At 32.9% G+C, this 16,194-nt stretch overlaps 1 protein-coding gene and 1 non-coding gene across 2 annotated transcripts in view; one reads left to right on the top strand and one right to left on the bottom strand.

Moving 5' to 3' along the window:
• Positions 1-16,194, top strand: part of LOC119642733 (protein tincar) — a 240,533-nt gene that overhangs the window by 117,733 nt on the left and 106,606 nt on the right. The window lies entirely within an intron of this gene.
• Trnal-caa lies at positions 3,459-3,582 on the bottom strand. Its single transcript has 2 exons — positions 3,545-3,582; positions 3,459-3,503 (listed from the first exon to the last, which is right to left on the bottom strand). It is a non-coding gene; the product is annotated as a tRNA-Leu (tRNA).

Raw genomic sequence — 16,194 nt, 5'->3', positions numbered from 1 at the left:
TATGTCGTATTTAAACTAGCTTTTATCCTTAAAAAGTCGTTACGTTTCGAAAGTGAATTATTGTCAATTTATTATCGGTTGCCAGGCTTATGCATGTTTGCGATGGCTTAGGGGTTCATTTGCAATTTGATCCTGTACCGGTTGTAAGTGTGCTCCTATGCTGATAGTGTACATGCTTTTTTTTCTTTTTTCTTTTTCTTTTTTTTTTTCTTCTTATTTGTTTTATTATGCTTATACTCAATTTTATTGTTAATTAATATTAGTTTTGCATTAAGAGCCTATTGAACTCGACTGCTATTTGTTTAGTTGAGTTTCTAGTATAAGTGGAATAAAATAAATAAATAAATAAATAAATAAATACCATCCGCATTAGCATATAACCTCGTAGTAAATAAAAGCAAAACTTTTCCACAAAAGTTAAAGTTTTTTCCAATGGAAATCATTTTTTTATTTAATTACTGTCATAAGCAGATTTTCATCACAAAACAATTAGCAAATATGTTTTTTTTTTGGCATATAAGGGATTAAGTTTCATGGAAATCTTTATATGCGATGGTATCCAAAAAATAGACCTACGTGGTCCAAATTCGATACGATAGATTTCTTTGTCAATTTATGAGCTTTTTGTCTTGAAATATTGTAAATTAGTCCTTTTTGTAATATAAAACTTCAAAAATAGAACTACTTAGTCCAAATTCGGTAAGGTTTGTCAATTTCATGAACCAACTTTTACCTTGAAATAGTGAAAGTTAGAAGTTTTGATCATCTAAAGCTTTAATTTTCGTAGGAACGTTTATATGAGAGGTTGTTCTAGAAATTTTCCGCAGGCGGTCCAAAGTTTAGAATGCCGAAATACTAATGCTTAGTCAGTTTTGCCATATAAGGACTTTTCAGAAGAGGGCGTAGTCTTGGCAGTGGTCGAAAAAATAGACCGATCCCTGCTATTTTCATTAGCGTTCGTCTTCGGACGAAAGTGCGCCTGTGGACCAAATATAATCAAAATATTTAAAAAATTGCGATCTTTAGGTTGAACACAAGTTTGCATGGACAGACATAAGACGAGCAAACGAACAGGCGAACAGACAGGCTTAGATCGATTAGGAAAATGATTCTGAATCAGTCGGTATAATAAAAGGTGGGTCTATCTTAAGCCCTTTTGTGTGTCACGTATATCGCCACTAACTTAATATACCCCGTACTCAGAGTATAAAAATTCTTAAAGTCCAATCTTTTTGTCATATAATAGCTCCTTTTTTTTACAGATTGCTTATATGCGTGCGGATTTCAAGAAAAGAATCGTGTGTTAAAATACTATTTTTTACCGACGCTTATCAAAAAATATTCAAAATTAAAAATATATTTCATGAAACGAATTTCTTCGAAACGAGACTTCATGTATGGGGGTCTTGTCAAACTAATCCGACCCGATCTATTTTCAACAGCAAAATTTGCGACACTGACAGGCGGCCGGAGAGAGAAGACTGAATAGGTGCAGAAAATGCTTCTTCCTTCTGACTTTCTGATTTTTACATATACGTGCAAAGACTTAATATACGCTGCCATAAGCGGTATAAGCATTGTTTAAATAAATTCGGATGCGCATTCATGCCAACATCTTACACTTTCACGATGATGTAATAAACATCTCATTATAGCACTCTTTAGAGACTTCTCTTCTCTAGTATTTTGCATTTGAGATAACTTTAAAGCATTCCATTTTATCTACGTTATACTGTGATAAAAATAGTGCGAAGTGTTTACCGCACCATCGCCGTTATGCCTTATACTCAGATTCAGCATTCACTCTAATTAGGTCATATATATTTGTGATATAAAAAGTTTTGCTTAATCTCAAAAGCCACTCATTAAAAAAGGACAAAATTAATCTAAGAAAAAATTTAATAAAATTATGCAAATAATTCTTCTTCTTTTATTTTAGATATTTTGTGTCATTTTTTTTTAATTCAAAGAAAAATTCCGAAAGTAAAGAATAGAAGAATGAGGCAAAGTTTTACAGGTCAATTGTTATGACGTTTTAAATCAAAGTTCAAAACCTCTTAAAGTTACGCTAAAAAGCAAAAAGGATATATTTATCTTCAGATTAGTTTTAGATACACGCTATTTGAGGCACGTATGCACACTCAATTGAGGTGCATATGCCTTGAAGCGAAACCTTTTAATATTCTTTATTTAGCCTCACGTATAACAAGCGAAAACTTTATAGTCGTGCTAGGCCGACTTTTAGATTCCTTAACTGCATTCTCTAGCATAGTTTTTATTTTTGCCATAGAATACAAAAATTGTGCTCTTTTTTTTTATATGTACTTACGGTTACTGGAGAGTATATAAAAATTAGAACACTTCAAATAAAGGTTGACTTCTCCTAAGAATAGTTGTGCTCAAAAGGTTCAAAAATTGCGTACGAAACTACTCTTATGGATCTTATCACAACATATTGAAAATTAAACTTTTCTGCCCTAAAAAACAAAAATTTTTCTAAAAACATTTGCACAGGGTAGGACCGAAAAATACACTTGAGTGATCAAAACTTCCGGTCAAAGCTTTCTCACCAATTCAGAATGCCGAAATACTATTACTTAGCCGCCTTTGTCGAGAAATTCTGAAAATTTCAATTTTTTCCATACAACGACTTTTTCAAATGGGACGTTATATGGGGAGTGGCCAGAAAAGTGCACTGGTCCAAATCATTTTTAACAGCGGTCTTTCTTGGGACAAAACACGTCAGTGTATCAAATTTCATCAAAATACTTTAAAAACTGCGATTTGTAGCTCGAAAACAAAAATACATGGACAATTATCAGATGGACAGACGGGCTATAAGTGAGATCAAATTGTCACCCGAAAGACCGTACATTCTAACCAGAACGTTTACAAAATAAATTAGAATTTAACCTATAGGCAATGCTGATCATAGATAAGAAAATATGTCGACGGAAATAGTCGATGTATGCCTAGTTCGATCATCAATTCTTGCGATAGCATTGTTCATCCATCTCTAATTCTAGCTGGGTAAACGATTGCGCCCTAACATCGTTGGGCTCTGGTTAAAAGCCTGAAGAACACATGTTTTAACATTATATGTGGAAGAAATACAATCTTCGATTGGAGAAAAGTACAAAGTTAAGAAAGTACGAAATGAATTTATATAATAGAAGAATGATTGGGCTGAATGTAAAAAGATAGTGAAATCAGCTAAAATAATATAAAAGAATGCAAGAGCTAAAAAAAGACAACTATTTATTTAATTTGGTTTTCCAGTTCAGTTCGGCCAGTAAGTCAAAACAAACAAAACTTGTATTCGCCTTCGAAACATTGTTGTGTTTTTCTACACTAAAATTTTTCTCTATGTATATATATCGCATAGTGGATTCTTGCTTACGACATATTTATGGTTAGTGCTCTTAATAAAAAAAAAAAAAAAAATTAAAAAAGTAAGATGTCAGAAGTGGGATTCGAACCCACGCCCTCAGAGAGGACCAGAACGCTCACATCAAACCTGTGCAAACACAGGCAAGTTATTACACTTGAGTCTGGCGCCTTAGACCGCTCGGCCATCCTGACATGTTTGCAACGTATGGTTAAAAGCAATAAAAGCGCAACTAAGCAAACATATAACTATGCGAAATTGTTGAATAAAAATTTTTCATGCTATGTGTATATAAAACGAATAATGGTGAATTCAATAAATCGAAATTATATGAATGAGAACAATGAGCTAACGACATGGTTAGAAGGGAGCATTGAATAGACTAAAACCGAACGAAAAGGTAAGAACTAACTCCTTCAGGATAGTCAACTACAGGAAGAAGCCTGGGAACAAAAACTTGTTCTTTCCGCGGTACAAAGCAAAGTGTACGACCATCCATCGATAACGGCTTTCATTAAATTTGGACATATAAGTTCATGGACCCAGGAAATTTTACATCAAGCAATTCTACGAAATTTGCGATTGCAACTGTTAAAGGATCCACATCGTTGCTGAGAATATTTTAAAAATCTGCGCTTGTAGGTTTCATTCGTTTCTTTAGCAATTTTAAGAATGAGTTTTTTTACTTGTAGGCATAACTTGCTTACGTATATGCTAAATTTTGGATTCCCATTTTAGTTTTTGAGCGTTTGACAGTTGCACCATTGTTTGTGCCTATAGACGGACATTAACAATTTCGATAATCTATTTTAAAAGTCTTCAACATGCATTTCAGGCCGTTACCTATAAAAAAATTTCATTAAGAAAAAGATAAAGTAAATAAACTGCAGCTGGCTTCTTCGGTAGCCTTGGTTTCATTTAATTGTGAAAAGTTTTTTCCCGCTTGCATTTATTTATTTGAGGTTACATATGTAGTTTTATAAAAAAGCCATATGTAGCCACAGACAGCCAAACAATTTTTTACAATAGTGAATGCAGTTTTATCCTTGGTTTTAATTTAGATTTTGTTTAAGTTCATTTTTTCTACTAAGGTTTTCGTACCGCAGTAAACAAACACATGCGCAGCATTACAACAATCAACTTTAAAAACGCAATAACAATAAGGAGAAAAATAAAGGAAAAGCAAATTTTTAGAAAAAAGGACGAGAAAGAGAAATTGACAAGAAATTCAAGATAAAATGGATAGAGTGTACAAGAGAAAGAGAGCGAAGAAAAGTAAAGAAAGTGCATAGAAGAAAGAAGTTTAAGTATGCCGCACACGTAGTTTCAACATAAAATAGGCAAAATTGCAAAAATGTCGTTCACATGGAATTTGAAATGTGTTCATCCTTCGTCTAAGGTCTAAGCATATGTAAGCGAATGTATGCGTACGTGTGTTCGTGTGCAGGCAATCTTTTTTTTTAAAGTTTTAAACAAACTATGAGGTTTACTTCCTTTTTCTTTTCCTCTTCCTTTCCCTGCCCTGCTTTCTATCAAAAATATTTTTCTTGTACTTTGTTTTGTTTTTTTTTTTCTGCTAGTGCTTCTCCTTTTTTATTGCAAGTTCAAAAATATTCTTTAAATTTCTTTGGCATCGTATGGCCATTATAGCATCATAGTGAACTACTTGTCTTCTTGATGTGTATGTAATGCTAATGTTTAGTTGTGTGTACAAGTTGATGTTTTATTTATAAAAAACTATATCATTATAAAATAAATTTTATTGTTGAGTTTAGTATTAAGAATTTTTATAAATTTTCTCTGAATAAGTAAAAGTTTAACAAGTTTTCATGCTGTGCATGTGTGCGCGCGCGTTCCTATGGGTTAGTGCGTATGAGTGCATATGTTTATCTGTTTAAAGCTGCCCTAGAATGCCATTGGCATGTAAATAAAATATTTACGCAAAAGCCACATTATACTCTCGATATTCTTTTTCGATCTCTAGCGTTTTGCCTTCGCCTATCCGCAGGGCTTACGAATACACGCATACGAATACACGCATACGAATGTGCAATATCACCATAACAATGGTTTTAAATGCGGTACTATGTGCGTGTGGGTATGCGTGTGCCTTTGTACGAGTATCTATCTGTGTGCAACTACTATGTGTACAATTGATTTATTTACCCGAGTTTTCACATATTTTTTTCTCTTATTTGCTTTTATATTTATTTTATTTTTTCTCATCATTTTGTTGGCTTTGTTTTTACCACGTTATGTAATTTTGCTGGTATTTCATATTATGTAATGCATATATAAAGCATGCACATACACATATCATTATAACGCACATGTGTATTTATGTATATTCCCATACACACACACACACACACACACACACACACACACACACACACACATGCACATATACAAATAATATATATTTTGACGCTTACAGCTTATTTGTGATTTATTTTTGATTCCCTTTTGATTTATTATTGTTGTTTTTTACGTATACGTACAGGAATTTTTTTATTATTATATAATATTCATTTCAATCAGCGTTATATTCTGGTTGCGGCGGTTAACTGGGCAATAATTGATTGGTCTCTCAACTCATCAAAAGTAATAGCAATGATGGCTTTATGAACATACAGATGGGTTAAGAATATTCTGGACATATTTGTCCATCTTGAGATTAACTTGAAAGAATATATGCTTACGCTTTTATATAAAAAATATATTTGAAAGGGAATTTATTTATTATTGACTTGCGGGGAATATTCTGATATATGTCACTATTTCTTAGACGGTGTTTATTTTGATGACGTATTTTAAACAAAATCCATTTACCAGATAGATCCATAAAGTTTCAAGCTAGAGGAAAGAGTGCCGGGGGAGAGGTCAAATGTTATTTTTTCGGCCGGAAAGATACCCAGACCATTCTCTTTTTTCTTGGGGAATAAAAGAGACAAACATTAATTTGTGAGTGTCTCCGGCAAGCGCGTTGTCCCTGATAAACTGCCATTAAAACGTCCAAGCAGTTGCTACCGCTTGTATCCCGTTCTTTATCGCATAATTACGCTACGTCCGCATCACTTGCGGTACAAGGGCATAAGTTTGTGCCAATGTATGCAACATCCAAAAGGACTCGAGATAGATCCGTACTTTACTATAGCCATCCATTTAGAACCACTTTTTAAATCGATCCGGTCTAAACTTGCCTATCCGTCTGACAAATAGAGGCCGAAATTTTAAAGATATTTTAATGAGATTTGGTGCGCTGACCTGCTTTGGACGGAAGCTGTCGAAAATGGTTCGGATGGGATTTTGTTTCCAATGACTTCCCACATAACACCTCATTTTAAAAAGTCGTTGGGTATTTTATGGTGGGCCTCGGCTCGCCTTTGCCTTTATCATTGTTACAAGTTCGACAATGTTTTGCAAATAGTTCTACATATTAAAAAAACCGGTTTTATTTTTATATGATTCTTTTTGTTGACAGCTCGCCATTCTTAGTCCCAATTCGTTCTTTATCTATCTTGACACAAAAAGTTTAATAAGAAAGCATTTAAGATCCGTTGAAGAATTGAGAAATTTTCAATTATTTATGTAACAAGTCGCAGGCTGCGTCAATTCATTATATGTCCCCCTCTCTCCCTATTTTTTGTCTAACCCTCACCGTCTTTTCGAAAGATCCTCTGAACGATTGGTCACTGTATCATATATATTATATATGAATTCAGGTTCGATTTTCGAATTTGATTTGAAGTTTTTGGCAACTAACCAGACGTTTGCGATCGTTATCGTAACATCAGCGGATGACTAAATTGATTCTTCTATTCAGACTGGTGAAGACTAAACGTACTTTATGAGGTCCCGAAGGCAATTCCCTACATTGACCTAACTGATAAATTTTCTTTGTTGGGTTTAAAAACGGTTGCTTTCAACTCTGAGTGATGCGATGAAAGAATTACTAAAACAGCCATTAAGACAACTAAAGCAATCATTGCTTCACCTCATATGTTAGCAATGGGTCACAGCTTTATATAAGCAAATAAAAAGTAAAATTCTGGTATAATACGAGTGAAAGTTATTAACGGTTTAGTCTTAAAGTAAACTTATTTCCATCCCTCTATTAACGAGAACCAATTTATTTTAGGATTGCGAGAAGTATTAAGATATTAATGGCATTTTTATCGCACGCTTTAGCGACAAATATTGGAATTAGAGAAAGTATTGATAATATTACATTTCACCCTTATTTACATTAACGTCCCGTGCCATATGGAATTCGAGTCAGGAAATCGACAAAAATTTGTATTTCTATCATAATCCTGTCGGATTATTTAATCTAGTTTTATGAAGAAACAAATTCCTAAGGCAATAAAGCAGGCTTTAAATGTTCACTTGCAAACATTATATGCTTACCATAGGGAGTATATTTAGGATAGTACTTAATATGCATTTGAGAACATCAATCAATTTAGTCAGAGAAATAGATTCTTAAAGCATTCATTAAAAACTCTTGAGTCGAGATCCTTTGCCTATTCGGCCAGTCTAGCGGATAATATTGTAATATGGTATACAGTAGTGAGCAAATGCTAGCAAATGCTCTTTTTCTTTTTTTTTTTTTTGACATTTTTGACAAAAGTAAAATAAAAAAAGAGAAAAGATTTCAAAAATATATCTGCTTATAATTAAGCGATCAACTAAAGCCTATGATGCTAACTATGGGCTTTTTGAAAAAATTTCAGGCTTAAACCGATTGTACGATTGACAATGTGTGCATCGCAAAGACTTAGTTCAATGGATTTAACATCCACATCTGATATTAATATCAAACTCAACGGGAATAATTATAACTTGAGTAGGAGATCCGCTAACAAAGACGTCTGCACTAGACAAGTGACCTCAAGTTTCGACATATAAAAGATATTAAAGATTACCTTTATATAAATATCTCGTCGGCGGGTATTGCAACCGAAAATGTGAAAATTTTGGAGTGACCAAATATTTGTGGAATCGTATGGAAGAAAAGGTTCAGCATAAACTTGTCATTGAAGATGTATTAAGGAAATTTGATTTTCTCTACCAGAGGAGACATGCTGGAACTGTTGCTATAACCGTAGAGAGCATATATCAACCGGCAACGTTGAGGGAATAAGTAAGAGAAACTGTTGCTGTTATTACGATTTATGTTCATTCATTCAATAAGGAATTTTTCGGCATATCCACTTCCAAAACTTTGTCATGACCTTGGGATTATGAAACCACTTCTGATACAGGGCTGTATTAAGTTTGTATGCTTAGAAGGACACAGGAAATTCCCAAGTTTTATAATACCAATAAGTTTGTCTGTCCGTCTAATTCCTTTGATTACTTTTTTTCAACCTGCAAGACCCAATTTTTGAGGTATTTTGATGAAACATGATACACCAATATGTTTTCGCCCAAGGATGAATGCTGACCGAAAATAGTTCCGATCGCACTAGAACTACGATTGTTTATAAAATAGTTATAAATGTATGCGTGTTCATATTTCGACTTAACCACATCCATCTCCCGTGGAGTTCTGAAGGTTACAAAACTTCAAATGGAATCTTGACACGTATGTTCCCTGTTTAAAGTCCCACGTCAAACTTGAAATTGTTTATCACGATTAAGTGATATCATTAAAGCTTAGCCTTCAATCTCTGGGGTTTTCTTCCTTCTTCTCACTTGCATGAATACAATTTCCATTATCAATAAAAAGGTTCGATATTTAATATATAAAGACTATCATCAAAAGGTCTTAGGATCTTCTTAATTAATTCACTTAAAGAGCATGACAAAAAGAACTCGTAATGCAACGCACAGCAATGATCGAAGAAACTTAATCTTACTACTTACTTTTAATCGCCTAGTATTTGTTCCATGTAAGAATGAAAATGATTTTTTTATTCCGTTTTGTTCTTATGATAAAAATATTACTGTTAATATACATTACACATTGTTTTTCTACAGTATCTCTTCTACCAGTCATGTCTTAGATATGTTTAGGAGGTAGAATTTAGTAATTCATTAAATTTTTTTAAACATTTATGGAATATTTTTTGTTCATCTGGTCCTATAATTAAAATGCGTAAATTTCTTATACATTTAATATTCTCACTTAAATACTTCAATAATATCTCGTGCTTAATTTTACAAAGAAATACTGTAAAGTGATAGAATGGTAATTGCTTGATACTTAAAATATTTAATTCATTTCATAAGTCAGCCACATGTGTGTATGAGAATGTGTTGCTAGTATGAATCTCATTGCTCTACTTTGCAATTTTTGAAGTTTACTTATTTATTGATAGGACATCATATACTATAAAATAATGTAGGGCGATATATAAAATGTGTATGATATAAGCGATCTCTTTAAGAAGTTCACACGTGTTACTCATTAAAACAATTTTTCATATCCATCACCGAAGGATGGAAGGTATATTTATGTTGTCTAATCGTTTACAACAGGTAGAAGGAAGTTTTCGATGCTCCACAAAGTATATATACACTTGATCTAAATCACTAGATTCTAAATCGATTTAAGCCTGTCGGTCTGTCTGTGTGCGTAATGTTGTAAACGCGAAATATGTACATGGAGTATAGATATTCTTGATCAGCGTGAAATTCAGAATTGATTGAGCCACGTTTATCCGTCAGCGTGGCTGAGTGGCTTTTTGTGTTGGGACGCTCCTCGTCGCGAAAATAAAGCTATCGACTTCAAATTTGGCAGAAAGGTTGGAAGTTCTTGCGCGCAGATTGATACCAAAAATGAGTCAGATCGCTCAAAGGACACGCCCACAACACCACGTAAACTGAGCACACCTCTGTTTTTTGAAATGAACAAAAATCTGATTTTTTGCTCATTATTCATAAACTACGCAGATATATTTACAAAAGTTTGCACGGATATTCCACGGCGACGCTCTACCACCCGTACAAAAATACGCGTCTATCCTTAAACATTTCCCATGATACGCCTCTAACGCCCGTTTGCCTATTCGCCGAGAAGTTTTGTTTTGAAAATGGCAAAAGTCAGCCGCGCACGCGCCATATTATTGAGCTTGAATAGTTAGTTCTTTTACATGTTATGTCTATTTTCGGATATCGACGATGGGTATAGAAGGGTATTCGGTCATGACCGAATATAACTTCCCGTTCTTTTGCTTTTTTTTTCAAATTTCGATTCATTATCGACTTGATTACGAAGATATTTTATGCAGCTTTCTTTACTTATAAATTTCTGTTCTATTCGTAATGGTCGTCCTCCTTTCTGGCATGTTTCTAGATATTACCTTCCTTAGCTCCACTATGATTGCATATATATATATATATATATATGTACATTGATCTCTGATTTATGTGTCATTTTACTTCGTAGCATATCCAAAACATTGTGGTCGGCTTCACTTGATATTAGCAATGCACCATCCGTAAAAAGTTGAATTTCATGATATCGCTTATATGCATAGAAGGCAAAATAAGGCATGATATTGCGATTGTTTTTTTTTTTTTTAATTTTACTTTTGTCAGTGTTTCATCTATAATGCGCTTTGCATTTTTGACCTTTTCCCCATCTTCGGTACGACGCCTGTTTGCATACCATTTAACAAATTTAATTATAATCATTATCTAAATCAGAAAAATTTAATTGTATTACAAAATTTCGAGTCAAACGCTTTAGTCGAAATCTATCTAGATATCATTAAACAATTCTAAATAATCCAGATAGTTATCCAGTTTGTAATTTTTTATGAGATTGTATGGTGATAAGAGTACATATCTCTTTTTAACTTTTAAAATTTTGAAATAGGAGGATCCGTTTATAAGCGAAAAGCATACTTAATTTTATTTAAACAAAGCAAAAAAATCATGTAGTAAGCGTTGACCGCATCGCTTATACCCACTACCTTCATTTTCAAAAAAGGAATACAACGAAATAACTACATTCGATACCCTATAACATTAGGTGCACATGATTGTTTTTTGCACTTTTGTTGAATACACGTAAACAATTTCATCGTCTGTCTATTGCAGCTTATAAGCACTGAGCAGAGGTATTGTCAGTTTATGTTTTATTGTCGGTATGCATTTTCACCGATTGCTCCAGTTTCAAACGCCAACGTGCATACAAAAACATTTAATATTTTTGCCCGATATCTTAAGCTTTAGGACAGAAAACACAGATAAGATGGCTGACGAATAGACCGGCGGAGAGGTGGCCAAAAATGGGTAGATATATGGATGGGCAAGCAATTAGGGGGAGAGACGATCAGACAGATAGACCTAGAAATATGCAGGCGGGCAATGGCCGTGAAGACAGGTTCGAAAAGTGATACTAATCAAGAACATATGTGTATATATTCATATATTATGGCGTCTACGAACCTTCTTTCTTGATGCTGCAAAGGAAATAAATTTTTAGGCTCAAATAAGATGAATAAGGTGATGACCAGAAAACAAGATTATACCTTGGCTGTATTTAAGAAATAGAAAAAAATAGACTTAAGTATTATGTTAACGTTATGTAATGAACACACTTTCAAGATGTCAGCATTTCCTAGTCTTAGATAATTTGAATGAAAATAGGTAAAAAAGGTACATGGAACTTTCTTAAAATTTTAATAGCGATGACAAGCGTTTCTGTGCTTTAGGCTTCTGCAGATTATTATCGCTTCGCTGAAAATCTTTCATCCAAATCGATAAAGATTTCGACTAAACGACATCTATTATAATGAATGAAATGACTGAACATAGCTATAATCTAACAGTTAGCGGGCGCACCTTTAATAAATTGAATTTTTAATGATTCTTACTAATGAGAACAATTCTTACAATTTAAGAACAACAATACGTACTTTAAAAATCCGTGAAGCTAACGTTTTGAAAATTTTCGAATGTCTTAAGCAATGATACTACAGGTAGATGACGGATACCAACAGATTCAGGTCAAACCATATGTACTTCGTTGTTGATTAAAAGCTTACCGTACTGGTTATATCATTTGTCGTAACTCGTAAGTACAAATACAATATCCTTAGTAACAGCAATGAACAACAACAACAACAACAACAAGCACAAAGAAATAGAGACGTTCAAGTAGTTAGATACGAGGATATAAAAACGCAGCCGGTACTTAGAACACCAGCAGTAATGTTATTTGAAATTCTTCTTCGTTTTTGAAGTAATGTGATTTAAAAAAGGATTTCCTTTTCTTTATCACACAACAGGAATAACAACAGCAACAGCAATAACAAGAGCAAACAAAACACACATCAAATTTTATGTGAAATATATTCGTTTATTCCTATCTACATGCGCGCATACATACATATACATATGTATGTACATATATATATGTATAGATATATATACATGGATGTGTATTATGTCTTTGGAAAGAAAAATATAGGATTTCACCATGAAAAGGAATGAAAAAACTTTCTTATATATATATATATATATATATATATATATATAGATACATATATATTTATAGAATGTGCAGTAAAGTATATGTTGTACAATATTTAAAACGGCTGGCATAGCAGAACAATATATTGTTGTATAACGTATAGCACTAATAGCACTACGTATGTATGTATGTGTTTGTACGTGCGTTTGTCGTATAAAACTTTTTCAATCCTCAATTGTAATTTGTTCTTATACGTACACAAGCACACATATGCAATACTTTTGGCATTGTGTGCACTATTGTTTGTTATTTTATTCTATAGTTTTCAACATTTTAATTCAGCATAAAAAAAATAAAAAAAATAAAAAAATGAAAAATAAAGCAAAAATAATAACAAGAAAATTGTTTATGTTTGCTACCATAACCAGCAACGAACAAGAGAAGGGAATACTGCGTATAGTACACCAAGCCAAACAGAACAAACAAAAGAAACAATCAACGGCAACAGCCACACTGCTGCCTGTCATGTGTGCCTGGTTGAGTTGCACTATAGCAAATATAAATAAAAAAAATTTTTTTTTTTTAATGTTTTTTGCGTTTTTCGTCTTCTTCTTTTTTTTTCTTTTTTTCTTTTATTGTACCAAATATGCCAGCCTATGATCATTTACAAACTTACATATGCGTATGTGCGTGTGTGCGAGTATTCATAATTGTCTGTCTGCTTTCCTGGTTTATTTTTCTGATTAGTACTGTAGTTGGGCTGAAAAACATTTCTTAGTTTACTTATGGTTTCATAAGTACATATATATATAAAATATATGTACGAGTAAGCAAAGCTTTGCTTTTTTTGGCTTCGTTTTTTTTTTTTTGCTTAATTTTCATGCGTAAAAATTTTCAAATTAAAATGTGTGCAGTTTTCAGTTGTATGAGGCTCTTAAGAGATTTTAAGCCACTTTTTATGGTAGTAAAAACAATGTTGCAAAAAAAGGAAAAAAAAAGAGAAAAAAAAAAAAACGGGAACAATTTCATACGATTTGTCTTAATCTCGGTTAATGGGAAAGTGCTGCACATTTTATGATGAATATTAAAAAAATTCTTTCTACCGAGAAAGAAAACCGCATTCGTCGTGAAGTGCAACTTGGTTATCTACCACGTAACGTAAATATAAGAATGAAACTTCTTTGAAAATTTTTCAAATTAAAGATGAAAAACCAACGAACCTCAGTTAAATTACAGAAAAGATATTAATTTTTTTTTTTTTTTTTTTTTACACAACCTAAACATTTCATGTAAAAATTATCGGAAGTGTTTAAGATATAAAAGCTTATATTTTCACCTTGTCGCAAAGGACTCGCAAGGGTTTGCGCCTAAGCAACTGTTCTATGTATTATTCGCAAGCAGATTAAATTATTGCCTTCAGCTCCTTGTTTGCCATCATTTGGCTTAAAACCGATGCTTTGAAAATAATATTTGAAATTCGCATAGAGCAAAAAGTAACTGGTCTTGTTAAGTTTCTAGGTTGAATCGAAAACGAGCTCTTTCGGGATCACGTCGCGTTATGTTCTAAAACTAAAATATCCCTCAGAACTTAGCGATATATATACTTAGCTTGAGTAAGTGAATTGGGTGAATATTTTGTTTAGGCTAAAATACGCATTCAGCGGAATTAAAGGGTATCCTCTAAGATGAAGATGTAGAACATCACTCGGAAGCAATAGTAAAGTTCTCAGTCTAAACTTTAACATTGTAGAAAAGAACACCGATCAAAAGATCGACCAACAGGCAAGCGTTTGTGCTTACAATATTTATAGATTTAAAGTGATAAGAAGCGACCATAAGTCTATGTATATAGCTACCACAAATGACAGGCTTTTACATTGGAGTTTCAACTGCCGAACACTGACAGTTAAGTCAGTTAGTGCTCTCGCGTTTTCAAATACCAAAATCTTGATTTCGTCGCCCATAGGCAAAATATCGAAATGACCAGGCACCATTTCTTGACTTTCTGCTAACGTTTTTTACATTTTCTTAGCCATGTTGGAATTTTCGAAGAGTTGTAGGTATTTTGCAAAATTTTTGCAGTTCACAACTTTCATAATTTTGTATTCGCACGTGGCTTTCCTGCTGCGTCTTGCAAAGAGATATTATATTTTACATATTTCAAAGTGATGGGGAGGTGGCTAAGAATTAAGTAGCCAAATTCATAACCAATATTGGTAACTTCATTACAAACATTTTTGGCAAAAACATTGAAACATCAAGTCGTTCTCAACTACATATTTATCTTATTGCTGCCTCCGTGCAGCTGAGCTAAAGTATTTTTATTTAGAAATGGTTTCAGAAGAACATAAATACCTTATGAACCGCTTAGTGTTAGAAATCAAAAAATAACACATTAAGCTGCAACTTCCAGCAGTGGTTCATAGTACACAAGTTGTCTCTTTCAGGGCGAGCACAAAATTTCAAGGAAAAAATTTCATGCGGGCTAATGCATTTTTTTCTACAAATCCAAAGCATCTATTAAGCAAAAAAAAAAAAAGTTGATTTTTTTAAAAACTTATAGTGATCCACCTCTTTGAAAATAATAAGCAACGAAATAAACTCATACCTGCGCGGTAACGAAATACTCGTATAGCTGCCAAATTACGTATAAAAAGTTATAATTATCTTTCTGTAAGACCTTTTTCCTCATATATACCTTTAATTGCAATTTATTTAATAATAAGAAGCAGAGGACTCTACGTTGGATTTTTATATGACTTTTAATCTCCACAGAGCATACAGTACACATATTTTTTTTTTATCTACATATGGAACTTTTCTAATTTTATCTTACTCATGAGAAGCACATATCTACAATCATTTAAGTATATCTACATATTTACAAATATACATATGCGCAGCATGCATATGTACATTAATATGTAAAAGGTTACTCTAAAATATGATATATTTTCGATGTATTTGTCACTGTCACTTAGTAAATCTTTTGGAGGGAGTAATCGAATGATAATTGAAAGTGTGATCAAGATATCGAGAATTGAATATGTCAATTTTTTTTTTTTTTATACCTTGGGAATGCGTTTGTTAATTGTAAAGCACGGAGCTCGGATGATTGTTGTACGTGTGCGTGTGGCTTTAAAATGTCATATTCCGCACACACTATACATGGAAGATATATCCTGTTATTTCTATTTAATTGTTATTTTCTCAAAGCAATTAACAATTTCTTTCGAACGGTTTATAACAATTCATAATTGTACATTTTTTCAAATGCATGTTGCTAACCAAGGTATAACATGCCATAATTCGTTTGATCGAAAACCAAAGAGAATTTTCAAATTGCCAGCATTGCTTGTTGATAGCTGTTGCATAT

Source organism: Glossina fuscipes, unplaced genomic scaffold (genome assembly GCF_014805625.2).
Source record: "Glossina fuscipes isolate IAEA_lab_2018 unplaced genomic scaffold, Yale_Gfus_2 257, whole genome shotgun sequence".
NCBI lineage: Eukaryota > Metazoa > Arthropoda > Insecta > Diptera > Glossinidae > Glossina > Glossina fuscipes.
This window is presented reverse-complemented; position numbering and strand designations above follow the sequence as displayed.